The 15,399-nt window shown below is 46.2% G+C and overlaps 6 non-coding genes across 6 annotated transcripts; 4 read left to right on the forward strand and 2 right to left on the reverse strand.

Annotated features, from left to right (window-relative positions):
- The first annotated feature begins 152 nt into the window (after positions 1-152).
- TRNAD-GUC (transfer RNA aspartic acid (anticodon GUC)) lies at positions 153-224 on the forward strand. The gene has a single exon. It is a non-coding gene; the product is annotated as a tRNA-Asp (tRNA).
- A 4,411-nt stretch (positions 225-4,635) lies between these two features.
- TRNAD-GUC (transfer RNA aspartic acid (anticodon GUC)) lies at positions 4,636-4,707 on the reverse strand. Its single transcript has one exon. It is a non-coding gene; the product is annotated as a tRNA-Asp (tRNA).
- Positions 4,708-9,088: 4,381 nt separating this feature from the next.
- On the forward strand, positions 9,089-9,160 carry TRNAD-GUC (transfer RNA aspartic acid (anticodon GUC)). The gene has a single exon. It is a non-coding gene; the product is annotated as a tRNA-Asp (tRNA).
- Positions 9,161-13,526: 4,366 nt separating this feature from the next.
- Positions 13,527-13,598, reverse strand: TRNAD-GUC (transfer RNA aspartic acid (anticodon GUC)). The gene has a single exon. It is a non-coding gene; the product is annotated as a tRNA-Asp (tRNA).
- A 627-nt stretch (positions 13,599-14,225) lies between these two features.
- Positions 14,226-14,297, forward strand: TRNAH-GUG (transfer RNA histidin (anticodon GUG)). The gene has a single exon. It is a non-coding gene; the product is annotated as a tRNA-His (tRNA).
- Positions 14,298-14,938: 641 nt separating this feature from the next.
- Positions 14,939-15,010, forward strand: TRNAD-GUC (transfer RNA aspartic acid (anticodon GUC)). Its single transcript has one exon. It is a non-coding gene; the product is annotated as a tRNA-Asp (tRNA).
- The last annotated feature ends 389 nt before the right edge of the window (positions 15,011-15,399 follow it).

Here is a 15,399-nt window from a genome sequence, read left to right on the forward strand (position 1 = left end):
GGCTGAGGCCCGTTGAGCATGTTAACGTTGATGGTTCCAAATAAGGATGGCACCGAAGCATATCCAGTTTATCACCTTTTTCTGGAGCGTCGTCGTTGGCTGAATGACTACGGCAGCCCGGTCAGTTGCAGGGAAGACTGCGCGTGCACCACTCCTCGTTAGTATAGTGGTGAGTATCCCCGCCTGTCACGCGGGAGACCGGGGTTCGATTCCCCGACGGGGAGGGTTTTGAGCAGTCGCTACCAGAGACGCGGTCACCGGTTGTGGTCGTACGCGGACCGTAAACCTCCCTCGTTCTGCTCCGGTGTCATATCAGTGGCACGGCGAGAACTGCTACCAACAGATGTGAACTTCGAGTGTCATTGCCTGTACTGAAGACATCTCTGGTATTTGCTCTTACGCGACATTACATCTTCTGAAAAAATACTTATAAACCACCTATGTGTTACACAAGAAAATGCATGCTTTGAAAGCATGCACTCGTCATTATTTCTACTCCAAAATCGCATACAGCCTTTACCCATACGCTACTTTACTTCATTTTACTGATGCGATATTACTTCTACTGCAAAACGAACTCAATGTAATGAATACACTATCTTTTGTATCGGCACCATAACAAAGAATGCAGTACTGCTCAGGCGCGGCTCCCTCCTATTCTGCATCTTGTTCGCATCGCCATGCTAGGTGTCCACGCATTTCACACTCCAGGGCTAAGCACTGGCACTGGAAGTAATGCCGCGTACACGCCAAAATTGTAAACATTTTGAAGCAGAACTGATGACGGATATGGCAGTTGAAGTATTGGTTGTAATGTACCAATGACGCGTGGAAGCATTCGCAGCGGAAATGCCGTCGCACATTAGTAACGACTACATAAGGTTTTGCGATAAAAATGATAGCAGGCATGATTTTCGTGGGGCATAACGTTTATCGCGTAGCACTTCTATTGCATGTGAGCAGCATTGGCAGTTGAAGTCATGCCGTCGCACTCTTGTCGGTGGGTTTTTTTGCTGCAGCACGAATGCCTCATGAAACCATGCGTTCCTTCCAACAAATATGTACTCAACGCGTCGCCAAAGAAAGCTCTGTGTGTTAATTGTATAATGACTCACGGTGACATAACTTCCACTCTGCGAAAAACTAATATTTATTTTGCAACATTTCTGCCAAGTATGTGCCTTTATACAGGCCGAATGGGCAGTGAACACCATATTGCGGTACTTTCATTATGAAAGCATTTTAGCCCAGATTGTTAGGACCGAAGGCAAATAATAAATTTCTATATTCCATGTGCTTTGAATCGGTTAAGCTCCAAAGCAGTTTTCGGAATATTGTGTTTTGCCCACGAAAGGAAAATTCATTTAGAAAACATTTCAGACACATCCGAACTCTTTCACAACCGCATTGACGATACCCCGTCCCAAAACTGCACGCATTCGCTAACAGCGAATGATTCCGAGCATATGCCATCGACCCATGGAACATCATGCAACCAAGACTGGAAATGTATTCGCGGCGCACCAAGAATGCTCTATTCTACGTGGTGCCAAAAAGAATCTTTGCTGGATGTGTTTGCAGCGCGACACCTCTCCTTTGGAAATATTTGCAAATGGCGTGACAACAGTTCCGCACGCAAAGAAACTAAGATATTCGTTATAGGTACTATGCGCACCCTTAAAAATAAAAACTGTAAATTATTGTGTTTGAATGCATACATATTTTCACCACATATGGTTGCTCTTGAGCACGTAGAGCGACCTGTTTATGACTGAATACGTTGCGCCATCTCTGCCTCACTTTGGTCTTGTGCTAGTCGCGGGAAAAAAATTTGTTCGTCCGTCAAAGATTCTACGGTACATTACGTAGAATATTTTCCCTTAGGAACACCAAAAGGCGCAAAAGCATAATATGTATGACGTCAACGGCATTCACATATAGATAGTTTGATGTCCATGTCGCTGAGAATACACGTTGCATGCGTATACAAACCATCGATCTGGAGTTGAGGATGGATGCTGCGCCAAGCATGTTCGCTGTACAGAGGAGATCAGTCACATCTGCACAAAACTCGCCCATCCGGGAATCGAACCGAGGTCTCCCGCCTGACAGGCGGGGATACTCACCACCGCACAAACGAGGAGTAATGTCAATCACGACCTTACTTACAACGAGCCGGACTAACGCAGTCACCCAATCGAAGAAGGTGCTTGAGTAAAAAGTGACGCTGGTTTGCCGGTTCCCTGTGCGAGGAGGATTTTATACAGGCAGGTCGGGTCCGTAGGGCCAGTTCGTTGTCGATAGGTCGTTGGTGTATGCTCGAATGTGTTTGCTGTTTCCAAATTTGTGCTGTTTTGGAATCGGGGAAGGCCAATGAGGCTGTTGAAGAGCTCAGGCGTATCTGACACGTCTTAAAATACGTTCTTCTTCAGCAATCAGACCGTAAAATTTCGAAAAGTGCTTTGGGGCCTAACCGATAAAGGGAACATGAAATATTCAAGCTTCCTCTTGGTCTTTGATCCTAACTATATGGGTTCCAATACTTTCACAAGAAAGTAGCGCGATATGGCGCCCACCACCCATTCTGCCTGTGGTCGAAGCACAAACTTGACAGACATGATGAAGCATAAACGCTATTCTTCGGCAGAGTGAATGGTATTGTGATCGTGAGTCATCATTCAATTGACGTGCAGAGCCTTAGTTGACAACGCATTGAGCGCATACTTTTAGAAGAAGCAGACGGTTCCATGACATTCATGCCTCAGCAAAATACCTACCGACAACGTGCCGCTGCATTACTCCAGCTGCCAATGTTCATACATGACATAAGTGCTACGCGATAAAACTTTTGACCCACGAATTTTCGCGGTTTGCTATTTCTACTGCAAAGTATTATATAATCATTATCTATATCCGAAGTTATTTCCACTGCAAATATTTACGCACAACAATTGTGCCACACGGCCAAAAGTTTGGGTCTAAAAAAAATCATACGTGTTATTACTTCCGCTGCAAAACGTATACATCTCTGCGTTTTTCAGCAGAAGTATACGCAACGCTACTTCTTGTGCCAACACGTAGCAGTAAAGTGCAAAATGCGTGGACACATAGCAAAGGTGAAAGAAGAACTTCAAGGATAGGAGGGACCCGCACCCGGGCAATTCCGTATTTAAAAGTTTGTGGTGCCGATACCAAAAATGGTGAACTCATTACGTCGAGTACTCTTGTCGATTTGTCGTATTTCGCGTTTAAGTAAATGCTGTAGAAATCTCGATTGATGAGTTAAAAATATTAATAACAAGTGCAAACTTTTAAATCATTATTTTTGTCGTCAAGACCTCAAGGCCTTGCGTGAGTTATTGCAGCAGAAGAAATATCGCGTTCTGGGTGAAACTAGACCACGAGTGTAGCTACATTTTCAGTCAGGTGCTGACTGTACACCTCGTGTATGGTGATAAGTTACGTGTCACATTCGGAGAAAGCATCGTTTTATGTATTTTGGGACAGGTTTAGTCGCTTTCCTTGCTTGCCCAAAACTTTTTGCAGCACTTCACCACTCCACCAGACGTCTTATTTAGTAGAGAACATTTGCCTAGAATTATTGCCCATGTGGATATGTCGATTGCAATATTTGTAACAGCACTTATGCATCAATACCATGGAGTGGACACCTCTAGTTTTTATTGCTCGTCCAAGCACTTCCACGCGTTTGCTCCTTCCGTTTTCAGGTGTATGTGCCTTTTGTGAGGCTTCAGCCATGAGTAAAAGTAATTGGTACAAATGGTGAAATATGGCCTGTGTGGTAAAGCACAAATGTCGCCTGCAAATATTGGCAGCGTAAGTAACATCGCTTACAACTAAAGACAACATAAGTTTTGCAGAAGACATCACAACTGGTGTCAGCTTTTAGGTCTCAGCTTTGTCGTGAAGCACTGGTGTCACACATAATCGTTTGTAGTAGATGTGATGTCATGTATCATCAACTAACGTAACAGAAATTACGAGTGCCTAGATTTTTTGCAGCATACGTTTCGTCGTGTAGCACTCATGTGTATGAGTTTTTGCAGCAAAAGTAATGTCGCATATAAGTACGGGCTACATAAGCCTAAGCTGCAGAAGTAATGACGGGATGTCGTGTAGGCATTATCGCAGTAGACATAACGACGCCTAGAAGTGAAGAATGCATACGTTTTTGCTGTAGAAGTAATAACGGTTATGTGCTTTTACAGTATACGCATTGTCGTGAAGCACTCATGTTGCGTATGAGGTCTTGCACTCGAAGTAATGTCTCATCAGTAAAGTAAAATATAGTAAGGTAAGTTATAAATAAAGGCTATATACCTATCTGAACAAATTATGACGGGCACATGCTTTTGAAGCGTAAGTTTTTAACATAACAATTATGCCATTTACAAACATATTTCAAACAAACGATGTCCCGTACAATTAAGGAACATAGACGTTTTCGGTAGAAGTAATGACATGAAGTGAAGCGAAGTGACATGAAGTGGACATCTGTTTGGTAAGAGTTTTTGCCGTGGCGCTTATGTGACACCGGGGCAGACCGAGGTATGTGCGCGGTCCTTGCTCGATGGCGACGGATGAACGCGTCTCGGGAAGCGACTGCTCAAAATCCTCCCCGTCGGGGAATCGAACCCCGGTCTCCCGCGTGACAGGCGGGGATACTCACCACTATACTAACGAGGAGTGATATGTACCCAACCTTCCCTACAACCAGTGTGGTAGAATTGCCGATTTTGAGTGTAATTCCTCCTCATAGATATAGTTCCCTAAAGGCAGTAAAAAGGCATGTTGCCCAAATCTCAACCTAACTATATCTCGATTCTCCTGTTTTTTTTTCCGAGGAGAAAGGCTACAACTACTACTACTACTGTCTTAAAAGCCCGATTCCCCACCGCAGTGTTCTAAAAATCCAGGCCGCGTTATTTGAGCGGCAGCGGCAGCACATTTCATCCCGTGATATAAGACTGGTCTACATCTTATACGTATTTACGCATACCCCTGGATTGTTCCCTCTACATGCCATGTCGCATATGGTGCTATTTACAGGTGTCCGGCAATGGCTAATTTGACGGGCGCTGTAGTTTTACAATGGGAATGGAAGGTCTGCGTGGGGTGAAGAGCAGTCTTGCCTTGGAAGCTGTTGAACCTCTGCTTTTTTTTCCTACGCCGCTGCTGATAAAAGCAGTTTAATTGCTGTTTGATTTTGGCTTGGTCCTATTGCGCATGGTACCAGCAATGGTTCCAAATAAGGATGCCGCGCGCATCATCATTTTTCCTGTAATGAAAGCTATGACAGCCCGCTCATTGCCTGTTCGGCTCAACTACTGACGGCATGATCGCTTGGACGAGTCCACTGCGCACATTGGGGAAATGTTGGAGGCATAATTTCACCGGCTTTCGACCCTTTGACGCCTCCCTTCGTCGGCGAGGAGCCATTAACGACGCCGTCTTTTGGCGCCAGGATCTAAGGCTCTCAGCGTGATTGGCCTCAAGCACTAACAAGCTGGCTTTTGCCAATATTTCTGATCAAATACCCTTGAAAGTCATATGCCTTCATAATTTTGCGATTTATCGGCATTTCCTGTCAAAATACGTCATGCATAGGTTGTTTGGTTCGTGAAAGACAGTACCTTAGCTTTAAAACTGAATCGCCCGCAATGAAATGAAATTGCCGCAAGGAGCTCAGTGTCTTCTCACACTGTCAGCTAGCCAATCCCCTATGTCACCGCCATCTGACAGCCATGACCTTGGCATCACTGTCCCGCCTTTCAGTGCTATGCCACTGGTTTGACAGCCCGATCCTCTCACCGTGGTGCTCTGAAAACTCTGGCCGCGTTATATGAGCAGCAACAGCAACAGCAGCACATTTCACCCTGCAGTGTTATACTGGTCTGCGCCTTGCACGCATCTGGGCGCACAACTGGATTATCCTGTCATGTCGTTTACTGTACAGTTTGCTAGCGTCCGGCAATGACTGAAAGTGCGTTGTCGTTTCACAACGAGAATGAACATTCAACGCGTTGCGAAAAGCAGTCTTGCCTTGGGAGCTGGTGTGCCTCCGCCGTCGACCAAAGCTGTTGTATCGCTCTTCGCGTTAGTTTGGTTTCATTGAGCGTGGTAATATTGATGACCACAAATAAGGATGCAAACAACCACGACACATCTTCATCGAGTATTGGCATCGCTTCAGTGACTACGGTGGTCCGGTCTATTGTGGGTAAGGTGTAGTGCAGAACACCCCTCGTTAGTATAGTGGTGAGTATCCCCGCCTGTCACTCGGGAGACCGAGGTTCGATTCCCCGACGGGGAGTTTTGTACAGGAGGAACTGTGCCACTTCTTTGGTAAGTATCCCCGCATGTCACGAAGGAGACCGGGGCTTGGTTTCCCGAAGGGGCGGGTTTGTTTGTTTGTCGTATTGTCCTTTCTGATTTCGAGGTGGATGGGTTGCGTATGTCTTCTGGTCCGGGTTGTATCGAGCTCCTGCGGTTATTGGTGTACGATCGGAAGTCGCCAGCGTTACAAATGTTTGTGTCTCAAACCCGCTGGAGTTCATTCTAGCTTGATGGGGGAGAAAATATGGATTACAAATGTGCTTTAAGCTCAACGAATGCAGAACACGTTAAACATTCATCCTTACGCTATGTCTTCGATTTCTCACAAGACAAACCTTTGTCACAAGCCGGGTAGATTTCACAAAACGAGTGTTTTGGTCTGTTTTGTGGGAGATTAAAGGCAAAACGTAAGTGTGAGTTTTTTATGAGTTTCAAATTGAATGGACTTCTAGGCAGATTTTCGGTATATTTTATCATTGAAGAAAAAAACGAATTCTCACACTTTTGGAATAGGCCCGGACAATTTTAAAACCCCATTGGCGGTTCACTCATCCCAAAACAGCACGCATTCGTAACGCCGACGACTTCTAAGCGTGAAGAAGCGATTGCAGAGGCCTTATACAATAGGGGCTAGAAGCCATCCGCAAGCCACTGTCCTCAAAACGAGGACGAACGCTACGATGTACGTCTACATTGAGTGGACGAACCCGTCCTACCTTCAGAAAAGCCTCCCCGCCGAGGAATCGAACCCCGGTATCCCGTGCAACAGGCGGGGATACTCACCACTAAATTAACGAAAAGCAGCATGCGACCAACTGTACCCGCAATTGACCGCATCGCCGTAGTCACTAAAACAATGAAGATGCTCGAAGCAAACGCGAAGCGTTATGCGGCATAGGTCATTATTTTTCCAGTACTTCGAAGCTACGCGATACCGCTCATTGGCTGCACTGTTCAACCTATGACGTCATGATCGGTGTGGATGAGGCCATTTCGCACAGATTGGGCAATTTTGGAGGCGGCGTCGCAACATGTTCATTTGGCGTCGGGGATCTTAAGACTCTCAGCGCACCCTCCCCCCAACAATAACAAGCCCGCTCATGCCATAATTTCTAGTCATGTACCCTTTTGTATTAAGCATCCTCGTTAACAACACTTCGGAAGAAATAGGTGATGCATAAGTTGATAAACATCTGGTTGACGACTTGCCACTACCCGACTTTAGGCTTTCAGGGTCTGCAATGAAGGCCGGCATGGTATTGTAATGCTAGGTGTGCCAACACTCGCATTTTAGAGTGTTCCATGTTTTGTCAGTGGTGGTTGCATCAAACCTATCTAGAACGGTGCGGCTTAAGTCACGATATCCAAGCACGAGTCTACACTTTTGGTAGGACCTCAACATGCATGTATGTATGCATGTCAATGCGTGAGGTCTCGCAGCTACCTAGCCTTGGAATAAATAATGAAGCTCGCGGCGACTGAAACGGATGAATGCACATGCATGGCAGGTGCACGGTTCATCTAGATAGGGATGGTGTTGCTTACAGGGGCTGTGGGCCGTTTTTCTCAGCACGACACTCTTGAACATAATTCGGACAATGGCGTTTGCCTGATGCATGAAAACTGAGTAATTTTGCATGGCTTCCACCAGTTACAAAAGTTCATACCATTTTTTGAAATACGCAGTTTTTCGACAGGTTTCACCACTTCATAAGTTTATATCACGTAACATGACCATTATAACTATACTACCGCCGTCAGTTATTACGGAGTCCCGATAAGAAATAAATGATGTTGGACTTAGCCATGTACGCGTCAAAGCCCCAATTTTTTTTCTTTTCGTTGCCTGGGACACAAAGCAGGGTTTTATGATGCATTCCCCTGCTCTACCACCAGAGCAAGGAAACGACTTAGACAGTCAGTTTGCTCTCAATCCATGTTATGAAAGGTGTACCTGTCCAAGCGATCATGCCCTCAGTGGTTGAGCCCCACAGCCAATGAGCGAGATCTTATAGCTTTCTGGTACGGGGAAAATGATGACGCGTGCGACATCGTTATTTGGAACTCTTGATGTCACCATGCACAATGGGACCAAGTCAAAATCAAACAGCGATAAAACTGCTTTGGTTAACAGCAGAGGTTAAACAGATCCCAAGGCACGACTGCTTTTCACACCACGTACAACTTCCATTCCCAATGTAAAACCACAGCGCCTGTTCAATCAAGCATTGCCGGACGCCTCCAAGATACATTGCATGCGACATAGTATGATGACAGCATAATCCAGGTGTGCACCCAGATGCGTGTCAGGCGCAGACTATTCTTTCGACACCGCTGTGTGAAATGTGCTGCTGCTGCTGCTGATACAACGCGGCCAGGGATGTCAGGGCACCGCTGTGAGAGGATCGGGCTATCAAACCAGTGACGTAGAAAGGCGGGGAAGTAATGCCAAGGTCAGAGCTGTCAGATCACGGTGACGTGAGTGATTGACTACCTGATGGGCAGGGAGAAATTTGCAGTGACATCAAATCATTTGACAGAGTGTGACAAGAGTTGACAGAGAGGTTTGACAGAGTGCGGTGGGAAAAGCAACGATATCCGCATTTGTCGTGGTGGCGAGATAGCTGTCGCGCATTCTCAGGGACTCGGTGTAAAGATGCTACCTGTTCGTTGTCAGTAAGTTTGGTAACTAGGAGTAGTAAGTAAGTACGTGAATATAGAGTGAATCTGCTCCTCGTTAGTATAGTGGTGAGTATCCCCGCCTGTCACGCGGGAGACCGGGGTTCGATTCCCCGACGGGGAGGGTTTTGAGCAGTTGCTTTCCGAGACGCGGTCACCGGTTGCGGTCATACGCGGACCGTAAACCTCCCTCGGTCTGCTCCGGTGTCATATCAGTGCCACGGCAAGAACTCCTGCCAACAGATGTAAACCTCAAGTGCCAGTACTTGTACGGAAAACATCTTAGGTATCTGCTTTTATGCAACATTGCATCTTCTGAAAAAATACTTATAAACCACCTGTGTGTTACACAAGAAAACGTATGCTTCGAAAGCATGCATCCGTCATTATTTCTACTCTAAAAACGTATGCAGCCTTTAATCATACGCTACTCTACTTCATTTTACTAATGCGACATTACTTCTACTGCAAAGCGAACTCAATGTAATGAATGCACTGTCTTTTATATCGGCACCATAACCTTGCATGCCGTATTGCCCAGGCGCGGCCCCTCCTATTTTGCATCTTGTTCCTACTCCCATGCTAGGTGTCCACGCATCATGCACTCAATGGGTTAACACTGGCACTGGAAGTAATGCCGCGTACACGCTAAAACTGCATACATTTTGAAGCAGAACTGATGACGGATATGGCAGTTGAAGTATTGGTTGTATTGTACCAATGTCGCGTGGAAGCATTCGCAGAGGAAATGCCGTCGCACATTAGTAACGACTACGTAAGGTTTTGCGGTAGAAATGATAACAGGCAGAATTTCCGTGGGCATAAGTTTTATCGCGCAGCACTTCTATTGCGTGTGAGCAGCATTGGCAGTTGAAGTCATGCCGTCGCACTCTTGTCGGTGGGTTTTTTTTTTGCTGCAGCACGACTGTCATGGAACCATGCGTTCCTTCCAACAAATATGTGCTCAACGCGTCGTCAACGAAGGCTCTGTGTGCTAATTGCATGATGACTTGCTATGACGTAACTTCCAATGTGCGAAAACTAATAGCTATTCTGCAATATTTCTGCCAAGTTTGTGCCTTTATACAGGCCGAATGGGCGGTGGGCACCATATTGCGGTACTTTCATTATGAAAGCATTTTAGCCCACATTGTTAGGACCGAATGCAAAGCATAAATATCACTATTCCATACGCTCTGAATCGGTTAAGCCCCACAGCAGTTTTTGGAATATTGTGTTTTGCTCACGCAAGGAAAATTAATTTCGAAAACGTTTTAGACACATCCCAACTCTTTCACAATCTCATGGATGTTACCCCGTCCCAAAACTGCACGCATTCGCTAACAGCGAATGCTTCCGAGCATACACCATCGACCCATGGAACATCATGCAACAAAGACTGGAAATGTATTCGCGGCGCACCAAGAATGCTCTATTCTACGTGGTGCCAAAAAGAATCTTTGCTGGATGTGTTTGCAGCGCGACGCCTCTCCTTTGGAAATATTTGCAAATGGCGTGACAACAGTTCCGCACGCAAAGAAACTAAGATATTCGTTGCAGGTACTATGCGATCCCTTAAAAATAAAAACTGCAAATTATTGTGCTTGAATGCATACACATTTTGGCCACATATGGCTGCTCTTGAGCACGTAGAGCAACCTGTTTATGACTGAATACGTTGCGCCATCTCCGCCTCACTTCGATCTTGTCCTAGTCGCGGGAAAAAAATTGCGCGTCCGTCAAAGATTCTACGGTACATTACGTAGAATATTTCCCGTTAGGAACACTAAAAGGAGCAAAAGCATGGTATGTATGACATCAACGGTATTCATATATTGATAGTTTGATGTCCATGTCGCTGAGAATACACGTTGCATGCGTATACAAACCATCGGTCTCGAGTTGAGGATGGATGCTACGCCAAACATGTTCGCTGTACAGAGGAGATCAGTCACATCTGCACAAAACTCGCAGTCCGGGAATCGAACCGCGGTCTTCCGCCTGACAGGCGGGGATACTCATCACCGCACAAACGTGGAGTAATGTCAATGACAACCTTACGTACAACGAGCCGGACTACCGCACTCACCCCATCAAAGAAGATGCTTGAGGAAAATATGACGCTGGTTCGCCGGTTCCCTGTGCGAGGGGGATATTGTACAGGTAGGTCGGGTCCGTAGGGCCAGTTCGTTGTCGATAGGTCGTTGGTGTATGCTCGAAAGCATTTGCTGTTTCCAAACTTGTGCAGTTTTGGGATCGGGAAGGTCAATGAGGTTGTGGATGAGTTCAGGCGTATCTGACACGTTTTTGAATATGTTTTTTCTTCAGCAAGCAGACGATAAAATTTCAAGAAGTATTTTGGAGCCTAACCGATAAAGGGAACATTAAATATTCAGGCTTGCTCTCGGTCTTTGATCCTGACTATATGGGTTCAAATACTTTCACATGATTGTAGCGCGATATGGTGCTCACCACCCATTCTTCCTGTGGTTGAAGCACAAACTTGACAGAAATGATGAAGCATAAATGCTGTTTTCCGGCAGAGTGAATGGTATTGTGATCGTGGCTCATCATTCAGTTGACGTGCAGAGCCTTAGCTTACAACGCATTGAGCGCATACTTTTGGAAGGAGCAGACGGCTCCGTAACATTCATGCCTCAGCAAAAAACCTACCGACAAAGTGCTGCTGTATTACTGCAGCTGCCAATGTTCATACATGACATTAGTGCTACGCGATAAAGATTTTGACCCACGAACTTACGCCGGTTACTATTTCTACTGGAAAATCTTACATAGTCGTTATTTATACCCGAAGTTATTTCCACTGCAAATATTTAGCACAACATTAGTGCCACGCGGCCAAATGCTCGGGTTAAAAAATCACATGTGCATTACTTCTGCTGCAAAACGTATAATCTCTACCTTTTGCAGCGGAGTATACGCGATGCTTCTTATTATGCCAACACTTAGCAGTAAAGTGAAAAATGCGTGGACACATAGCATAGGTGTAGAAATAACTTCCAGGATAGGAGGGAGCCGCACCGGGGCAATTGTTTGTGGTGCCGATACAAAAAATGGTGAACTCATTACGTCGAGTTCCTTTGTCGTATTTCGCGCTTGAGTAAAGGCTGTAGAAATCTCAAATGATGAATACAAAATCTTAATAACAAGTGGAAATTTTTAAATCATCATTTTTGTCGTGAAGACCCTATAACCTTGCGTGAGTTATTGCAGCGGAAGAAATCTCGCGTTTTAGTGAAGTAGGGGTGATACCAGGACCAGGGGTGTAGATTACATTTTTAGCCAGGTGCTCACTGTACACCTCGTGTGTGGTGATCAGTTAAGGGTCACATTCGGGGCAAGTATCGTTTTTATGTATTTGGGGACAAGTTTAGTCGCCTTTCTTGCTTGCCCTAAAACTTTTTGCAGCACTTTGCCAATCTACCAGACGTCTTTTCTAGTAGAGAACATTTGCCTAGAATTATTGCCTATGTGGATATGTCGATTGCAATATTTGTAACAGCACTTATGTATCAACACCATGGAGTGGACACCTCTAGTCTTTGTTGCCCGTTCACGCACTTCCACGCGTTCGCTCCTTCCGTTTTTAGGTGTATATGTTTTTTGTGAGGCTTCAGCCATGAATAAAAGCGATTGGTACAAATGGTGAAATATGAAAAGTGTGGTAAAGCACAAATGTCGCTTGCAAGCATTGGCAGCATAAGTAACATCGTTTGCAACTAAAGACCACGTAAGTTTTGAAGAAGACATCACGACTGGCGTCAGCTTTCAGGTCTCAGCTTTGTCGTGAAGCACTGATGTCACATATAACCGTTTGTAGTAGATGTAATGTCATGTATCAGCAACTAACGTAACAGAAATTGCGAGTGCCTAGAGTTTTTGCAGCATACGTTTTGTCGTTTAGCACTCATGCGTATGAGTTTTTGCAGCAGAAGTAATGTGGCGTATAGGTAAGGGCTACATAAGCCCAAGCTGTAATGACGGAATGTCGTGTGGGCATTGTTTCAGTAGATGCAATGACGCCTAGAAGTGAAGAATGCATACGTTTTTGCTGCATAAGTAACTACGGTCATGTACTTTTACAGTATACGCATTGTCGTGAAGCACTCATGTTGCGTATGAGGTCTTGCAGTCGAAGAAATGTCGCATCAGTAAAGTAAAATATAGTGAGGTAAGTTATAAGTAAAGGCTATATACCTATCTGAAGAAATTATGACGGGCACATGCTTTTGAAGCATATGTCTTTTGACGTAACAATTATGTCATTCGCAAGCATATTTAAAATACGCCATGTCGCGTACAATTAAGGAATATAGCCGCTTTCAGTAGTAGTGGCACATGAAGTGGACATCTGCTGGTAGGAGTTTTTGCTGTGGCGCTGGTGTGACACCGGGCAGACCGACGTATGTGTGCGGTCCTTGCTCGATCGCGACCGATGAACGCGTCTCGGGAAGCGACTGCTCAAAACCCTCCCCGTCGGGGAATCGAACCCCGGTCTCCCGCGTGACAGGCGGGGATACTCACCACTATACTAACGAGGAGTGATGGGTACCCAACCTTCCCTAAAACTGACCGCGCTGCCGTAGTCACTCAACCAACGACGGCGCACCAGAAAATGTGACAAGCTGGGCATGCTTTGGTGCCATCCTTATTTGTAACCATCAATCTTAATATGCTCAATGGGCCCAATATGCTCAATCTTAATATGCCTCCAAGATACATTGCATACGGCATAGCATGATGACAGCATAATTCAGGGGTACGCCCAGATGCGTGTAAGGCGCAGACTAATCTTTAGACACCGCCGTGTGAAATGTGCTGTTGTTGCTGATGATACAACGCGGCCAGGGTTGTCAGGGCACCGCTGTGAGAGGATCGGGCTATCAAACCAGTGACGTAGAAAGGCGGGGAAGTAATGCCAAGGTCAGAGCTGTCAGACCACGGTGACGTGAGTGACTGACTAGCTGATGGGCACGGAGAAATTTGGAGCGACACTGAACCATTTGACAGAGTGGGACAAGAGTTGACAGAGAGGTCTGACAGAGTGCGGCGGGAGAAGCAACGATATCCTCATTTGTCGTGGTGGCGAGATAGCTGTCGCGCATTTTCAGGGACGCGGTGTAAGGATATTACCTGTTCGTTGTTAGCAAGTTTGACCATAATCCCGCTCGTCGTTAGTATAGTGGTGAGTATCCCCGCCTGTGACGCGGGAGACCGGGGTTCGATTCCCCGACGGGGAGGCTCTTGTGACGGCGGAGAAGGTTAATTCTCTGGAGTGCCTGTGTCTATACTTGAATGGCATATGCTGAGAGGTGACTTTAATCGGCTAAGCGAGGCAACCTCGCATGACATCCGTGGTTATTTCACTTTACTGTTGTGTTCGACTGTCTGGCGAGTTCCGCCTTTCAGTCCATTACTGGTGGAACAGCCGTTCGTCACGCCACGGTACTCTGAAAACTATCGTCGCTCGCGTTATATGAGTACCAACACCAGATATTTCCCCCCGTGATGTCTATCTAACCTGGCCTTCGCCGTATCTGCATCTTGACGTACTCCTGAATCGCCTTACCATGCAGTATATTCTGCAAGCGTCCGGCAATGACTAGTTGAAAGGGCGGCTGCGTTTTTCATCGTGAATGTACTGTCTGCATGATGCGGAAGGCAAACTCACCTTGGGAGGTGTTTAACCTCTGCTGTCGAATGAAACAGGTTTGCTGCTGTGTGGTGTTGGCTGAGGCCCGTTGAGCATGTTAACATTGATTGTTCCAAATAAGGATGGCACCGAAGCATACCCAGTTTGTCTCATTTTCCTGGTGCGTTGTCGTTTGTCGACTGAATACGGCAACCTGGTCGGTTGTAGGGAAGGTTAGACTTGTATCACTCCTCGTTAGTATAGTGGTGAGTATCCCCGCCTGTCACGCGGGAGACCGGGGTTCGATTCCCCGACGGGGAGGGTTTTGAGCAGTCGCTTCCCGAGACGCGGTCACCGGTTGAGATCGTACGCGGACCGTGAACCTCCCTCGGTCTGCTCCGGTGTCACATCAGTGCCACGGCGAGGACTGCTACCGTCAAATGCCGCTTCATGCGGCGTTACTTCTACTGAAAAACAATTAAAGTATTGTTGTGTACGTAATAAGTTGCCTTCTAACCTACCAACGTTGTCGTCGTCCTGGTGGCACAGTGGATTAGAGCGTCTGCGTTGTGAGCGTGTTTGCATTTCGTGTTGGGTTCAAATCTCGACAGCGGCTGCCCTTCTTTTGTAAGGAGACCTCTTATTTTCGCGTCTGTTCCCGAAGCTACGTGGTCACGTGACCCGACCAATCACAGGCCGGGGAGTAGGTC

Source organism: Pollicipes pollicipes, unplaced genomic scaffold (assembly GCF_011947565.3).
Source record: "Pollicipes pollicipes isolate AB1234 unplaced genomic scaffold, Ppol_2.1 Scaffold_4002;HRSCAF=4701_pilon_pilon_pilon, whole genome shotgun sequence".
NCBI classification, from domain to species: Eukaryota; Metazoa; Arthropoda; class Thecostraca; order Pollicipedomorpha; family Pollicipedidae; genus Pollicipes; species Pollicipes pollicipes.